This window comes from Littorina saxatilis, linkage group LG2 (genome assembly GCF_037325665.1).
Source record: "Littorina saxatilis isolate snail1 linkage group LG2, US_GU_Lsax_2.0, whole genome shotgun sequence".
NCBI classification, from domain to species: domain Eukaryota; kingdom Metazoa; phylum Mollusca; class Gastropoda; order Littorinimorpha; family Littorinidae; genus Littorina; species Littorina saxatilis.
In genome coordinates this window covers 62,894,851-62,901,677 of record NC_090246.1, presented here as the reverse complement: position 1 = coordinate 62,901,677, position 6,827 = coordinate 62,894,851, and the positions used below count along the sequence as shown (strand labels likewise).

General features: G+C 36.0%; 1 protein-coding gene across 2 annotated transcripts in view; it reads left to right on the top strand.

Annotated features, from left to right (window-relative positions):
- Positions 1–3,638: 3,638 nt before the first annotated feature.
- Positions 3,639–6,827, top strand: part of LOC138959495 (activating transcription factor 7-interacting protein 1-like) — a 364,173-nt gene continuing 360,984 nt past the window's right edge. For both annotated transcript variants that reach the window (XR_011453728.1, XM_070331012.1), the window contains exon 1: positions 3,639–3,732. The gene's annotated coding sequence lies outside the window, so the exon portion shown is untranslated. The remainder of the gene's footprint in view (positions 3,733–6,827) is intronic.

Genomic DNA, 6,827 nt, shown 5'->3' with positions numbered 1-6,827 from the left:
CAATGTTCTATAAATTATTTTTTACTGAAAATACCTGAGCCGAAAATCATTGGTTGTTTTAAAAACCCTCATAAATATCTTTCTTTTCATCAACAACAACATCAACATTTTGATTCCATTGCTTTTTAAATACCTAAGTTAATTAAAACTAGTATGTGTGCCGGTGAACATATGCACTGATTTATGTGATGAATATTTTTTATATTCTTTGATGTGCACCCTTATGCTGAGTGTGATAACCCTCGAATGACTAGTCCTGTGATAAATATTGTTCAATGACATATCTAGTCCTGTGATAATGATAGTTTTTAGCGGTAAACTTTTAGCTAAAGCTGACGGCAATTAACCTATTTGGAATCATGTTACTATTCCTGTTAGTGTACATATGCGTGCGCGAGTGTAGTATGCTTTGTATGGTATTTTTATCTGTTGTCTTATTATTTGTTTTGTCTTTTAATGTGCACCACACTGAAATTTCTCTGTATGAGATAATAAAGTATTCGTATTCGTATTCGTATTCAATAAGTGTAAAGATCTTTAACTTTACTTCTACAAATGACCTTCAACCAGCACAACTGGGTGTAATACATCAACATTCACAATATTCCTTGCCTAACTGGTGCTGATAACTCTTAATTGCCTTTAAAATGCCATTAAACAACAAAAAACCAACAACCACATTTGAAAATGTTACTCTAAACTCGTCAAAACTCAAATAACCATTTGAACCAATAAAATGATTCACTATATATATATATATATATATATATATATATATATATATATATATATATATTCCATGATCAATCCAATTTGGCAAAACAATCACTTTCTTATACCTTCAAATATTTTTATTATAAAAAGTTCTCTTCATAAGAAAACCGTTCCAATTATTTGGCACACATTTAACATTCAACTTATAATCATGTTCAAAAACATCTCTCCAAAATAGGTTTTCAACCTCACACATAAGAATATGAACAAACTCACCTCCTCTCTGTTCAAACTTCAAAAAGGATGGACAAAAAAATGGTACCATTTTACCAATTTTTACCCTCGCTCTGAGTTGCAGATTTGGACCAGCTTATTATAAGGGCAGACAAAAAACATCTAACATCAATCATTTTCAAACCACCATCTTCCTAATCCTGAATCAAACCCTTTCTACTTAACCTATTATATCAATTTTACCACTCAAAAAAAAAAGAATAAAACATATTATTAATCAAATCATTCAAGACTTTTTTTTTACATTGATCAGGAAGGTTCATAAACAAAAACACCAACTTTGAAAGTGCTAGTGTCTTTATGACTGTTATTTTTTGCAGAGGTGTAAGAATTCTCCTTGACCAGGTATTCAACAAAATGTAATGCCAAATTTCTTCCAATTTACTCTCATAATTACTTTAAAAAAATCGTATCCACTCTTTTTGAAAAAACAATACCTAGAACTTTAAAAAAAATTGAGGGTTCCAACACACATCATACTCCGGCAAAAATCTAACAGGTGAGTTTACACAATACCCAATCCATACAGCAACAGTTTTATTGTAAATCAATTTAAACCCGACCATATTCTTTCAATACTTTCATACATTCAACAAAAGATTCTCTCGTATACCATCCAAAACTAATGTTGTGTCATCTGCAAATTGTGATATAAGCAGCTCTTCATCAAAAATTGTACTTCCTCTTATACTTGTGTTTTTTGGGATAATTTCAGCTAAAATCTGTGAACAAATTAAGAACAAATAACTAGGCAGGGGATTTACTTGCCTTGTAACAGGCTGCACAGAAAACAATTCGGAATACTGTCCATTTACACTTACACAGGATTTACTATTGCAGTAAATAGTTGACACACAGTGCTTTATATCCTGACCAAAGTAATTTTTTTTTTAAAAACGACCATAACTGTATAGACATTTTTCTTGTTAGACATCACAAGGGGGAAATATTTTACCTCAGAATTGTTCAAAAATGAAAATCAAGGGAGGCAACTAACAGATAAATCATTGCAGGAAAATATTACACATCCAGTGAGCAATATGATTCAGAGGAGCTCATTTAAAAAAAAATCCTTTTTAGACGTGTTTTCTTTATAGAAATGAAAATATCTGGTTGTTGGAACAATGTGTGTGTAAGTTGAACACAACGATAGCAGTGAGCGCCTTGCAGCCTAACCCCCCCCCCCCCCCAAACACACACACATAAACATGAAACGTCATGTGCCTGTGTTTCAGACTGGTGTTTTTACTGATGCGCTGCACAGGGGACATGGCCTGGTTGCATGACAGGGTCTGAAAACCCGACATTACGCTTAGGCCCGTCAGAAACCAAACTGACCAAAATGAGTGTTATCTGATAGTAAAATCATTCATTCACAGCGTGTCGATACCGCAGCTAAATTAACCGTCACTCCACGCCATGGCCGCTGCCATTGTCGGCTGAATATATCCTCAGTCACCTTTCCGTGATACTGGAGGGGGCCATTGATGTTTTTCACACTCTGAGTGGATTACGTTGAAACATTACACAGAAAGCTAATGACACAAAACATCAACAGTGTGGTTATGCTACATGTTATATATCTACCCTTCGTTTTAAAAATGTTCTGGCGTCTCTACAGTTTGGAAGTGCGATCACTTTACGAATCTGAACCCCCTACTTGAAAATGAACTAGCCGGTCATACGGACAACCGAACGGCGCGGGGCTCGCTCGCAAGCGGCAACAAAATGGGGGTCGTAATCACGACGAAGGCCTAGGCTTAAACAGTGACTCAAACTTGTGCGACCTAAGCTTTAAAATCAGATTAAACCAGACAAGGACTCAACGCCGCATTGTGTCAATGTCAAAAGTTAGTATGGCAACATTTAATTGCTACATAGAAATTAATGTTTTTCAATGTTTTACTTTTAACCCGGTCGTATGTCATATTACCAAATGATTGCTGTAAAACCTACTTCGTGGAACCAGGCTGAACTGTGAAACGCTGGGTGGACCCCTGCTTTTTGTTCAAACTATCCAGCTCGTTTTGCTCTTGAATTTGAAGCAGAATGCATCGCTGGAATTGTATTGCCTCTAACAGTGTTAAAACAATATTGCTGCACTGACTGGTCAATTCTAGTGACCGAAAAAAGATTTGAACAACCCATTCTTTTTTCTCTCTCTCTTACTGGGATCAATCTGGCCGATCTACTTAATTGGTCGTCTAGCTGGTGCCAATTCCGTTGTGCAGTTCTGCTTTTTGAGCTTTCGAGAGAAAAGGGGGTGGCTGTGTGGGACGTATTGGGGCGGACTCACGATCAGCTGTATTAGATACGAGAGCAAAAAGTTCAATTGAATTAAAAATTCGTGTCATATTTAACACGGTCTACTCAAGCAGCCACAGAAACAAAAATATTTAAACTTTAGTTTACATTTGGTGGGATGTTCGGAAGCAATTTTGACTTATTGGTATATACCTTAAACTGCATGCGTTTAAAAATGCGTTCAGAAATGCGTTCAGTGATGAAGTCGCATAAGTGTCTGCAAAATAAGTTAGTGTGGGCTGTAAAATACGCCTTTACAACTATGACGTCAAACCATTTCCCAGTTTACAGTGATGACGTGTAGATTAACATAATTCGCAATACGCATGCGCAGTGAGCACCCTGAGTAGCGTCCATGTCGAGATCCGAATTTTTCATCAAAAAGTCGCCGTCGGCATGGTTAATCCATAACCTTGCAAAGTAAGTAAAGCTGTGAAATCGTTTGCATTATATCATGTCTGCGTTGTTGTCATGGTATAGAATCATACAACGTAAAACCGGCATCTTGGGATATTCGTGACCAAACACCAACGGCGTTTCTCGAAACGATCCCCATCCTTTATTCATTGTTACGCGTTTCGACTTTTACACCGAAAAGTTGTGTCGTAAATATAACATAGTAACAACATTTTAAAGTACACCATTAAGAATTATTGAGCTGCTGTTGACATAAACGTAATCAAAGGATCGATATGATGAAGAAACAAAGATCAAGAGTGAACGGTATCGGTGTCTCAAAGTCTTTTGAGACGCTCCCCTCTGCAAGATATTTAGTCACGTGACTCGATTAAGTTCCCGTGGCCATACATAACAGTTGGGTCGATTTAGAATTTCGTATCACTATTCGTCAAATATTGGACGGTTATGGACAGCAACATTCAGCAAAAAAAATGCAGAATTGTTATTCGTGTGTTGTTTTTTTGAATGTGGAGTTTTCAAGTTTAAAAAAAAAGTAAATTGAGGGTTCCCATGTAAAAATAACGGTTTTTTAAAAAAAATAATGGCTGAAGGGGGATTTTGACACTGTGTATACATATGTACTAGCTGGAAATGTTGACACTGTGTATATATTATACTATACTATCTTCTTCACATGTATGGTCTTATTCACTGAGTTTTAAGTAATAGTACGTGTACAGTTGTTCACTCACTCCTTCATGGTTTTTGTTTGTTTGACTAAAGGATGGTGCTAACCTTACAAAATTTTACATCATACACCAGCACTTCAAACAAACAGCCTCTTGATGGGTTAGGATGAAATAGTGCACTCTGATTGGTTTTTATGTCTTTCATGTCTTTCGGTGTCACAGAGTGATAGAACTGGGATGACTATTGTCAAAATCTGAGTAATGTTGTATGCTTCCTTGCAGAATCTGAGCATTTCTATATATAATATTGTTCATAAGGAAGCTCTCACCAGTGTGTCAGCATTTTGTTTATTTATGGGTACTCCCACTGTTACAACAACAAGCATTACCAGTCAAAGCATCAGAGTAACAATGTTATTAATATTTACAAATTACAGACAAAATGTTGGGCTCCCATAATTATATATTTTGTTCTGAGCTCTGATGAAACTTTCTCAATTTTCTTCTCTGATTTTAAATAAAACTGCATCTTTCTTAAATATCAAGGTCAAACAAGGTTGTGTGCATACTTTTACAAATGACATTTTGTAGAAATGCATTTGTTTTTGGATTGCAAACACCAGTTTCCTATTCACTGTATGAAATGCATGTTAGTAAACAAAATGTTTCCATACATTGCAACATATGATTTGACATTGTGCATGTATTTCATCCTCTTTTAGATTTATAAATATATGTATGACCATTATAATTGAATCACACTTAACTGTTTTCACTGTCAACATCTCTATACGGTGTAGCGAACATGTTAGTAAACAAAATATTTTCATACATTGCAACATGATTTGACATTGTGGGTCTATTTTATCCTCTTTTAGATTTATAAATATATATAACCATTATAATTGAATCACACTTAACTGTTTTCACTGTCAACATCTCTATACGGTGTAGCTAACATAGTTTAAGATGGTCAGAAGTCTTTGTTCTTTCTGTTTAAGAACAACTGGATTCTATTTTACACATTGGTTTTTGCTATCTTGCTTTATTTTTATTTTTATTCTTCAATTGTCAGGAAAATTAAGCAGGGTTCGTGCACAATGAAAATCTGTTAATTTCATGGTTTTCTATTGTTGACGGTATGGCTAAACGGGGCTTTAAGTCAATTTATACCTATTCTGTTGCATTGAATGATTATGTGTAATACATGTTGCAAGTTTTTGAGCCAGAATGGTTTTGGTCTGGATGGACGTTTTTTTGTATCACCTTCACCAACACAGACGAGGATATAAACCATTAAACTATCTGACATACGACTACACATACCTTTAGTGTTGCCAGCCAGACTAAACTTATGCCATTTGTATGTTCACATCTTCTGCCAAGTTGGGATTAACATTTTCCATAATCACATTCTTGGTTAAAGACCGTGTGACATGCCAAAATGGAATACTCTGATCCACATTTTTCACCATGTTAACTACAGAAGATAGGGAAAAAAACTCTCTCTCTCGTCTAAACTACTTAAATTCCATGTTGGCTTATGATGTAATGAGTTCACCTGAAGGACCTTTATCAGGTACTTTCGCCTCGCTATTACTTTTTTTTCTCTATCTTATGGTAACCTGCCAGGCTAATGATAAAAATTAATTCATCTCAAAGTTGCATTGTTTTACTCCTTGCAAGTCAGTCAGTGATACTTGGTAATTTTTTTAATAGATCGACACCTGAAGTGTGGGCGAAAGTTAAGTCATGGGAGATATGTGCAGGGGGGGGGGGGGGGGGGGGGGGCTGCACTATCCCTTTATAATGCAAGTTAAGACGTGAAAATAATACAACATTTACGTTAAGTTTATTCTGATTAATATTGCTTGGGTAAATTAGCTGTTTCAATTGTATGTGTAACGGATTCTGATTGAAAATTAGGCTTGCCCAGATGCAACTGCCATATCATGGTTTGAATCTTCAGTATTCTCAATCTGTTTTAAATGCAGACCATATGGCATTCATCCATCATGAATTCCAAGAAAAGTGGCTTGCTCCTGTTCAGAAGACCCACCTTGCAAGTATCACAATGTTAAGCCTTTTACATACTTCAAGTCAAGCTTACAGTTTATATTATTATTATACTTAATAATCAGTCTGCAGGGTAAGTGTCTTCTGTGAGCTTGTAGTAGACACTTAGGTATATAGGATTTACTTCATTTCAACTTTACGGTTGATCTTACGACCGTACGTTTCGTAGTTTTTCACCTGTGGACGGTCTTTACATGCATATTATCCATTCATGCAGCCTACTGGAGTGAATACACAAAAATCGGGAGACCGCCCCTCAAGGGTTTGCAGGACGAACGCCGATTGGTTACTTTGTCCTTCACCTGATCCGGGGATGTGTGGCCACGTCACAAAGAAAGCATTCCCATAAAC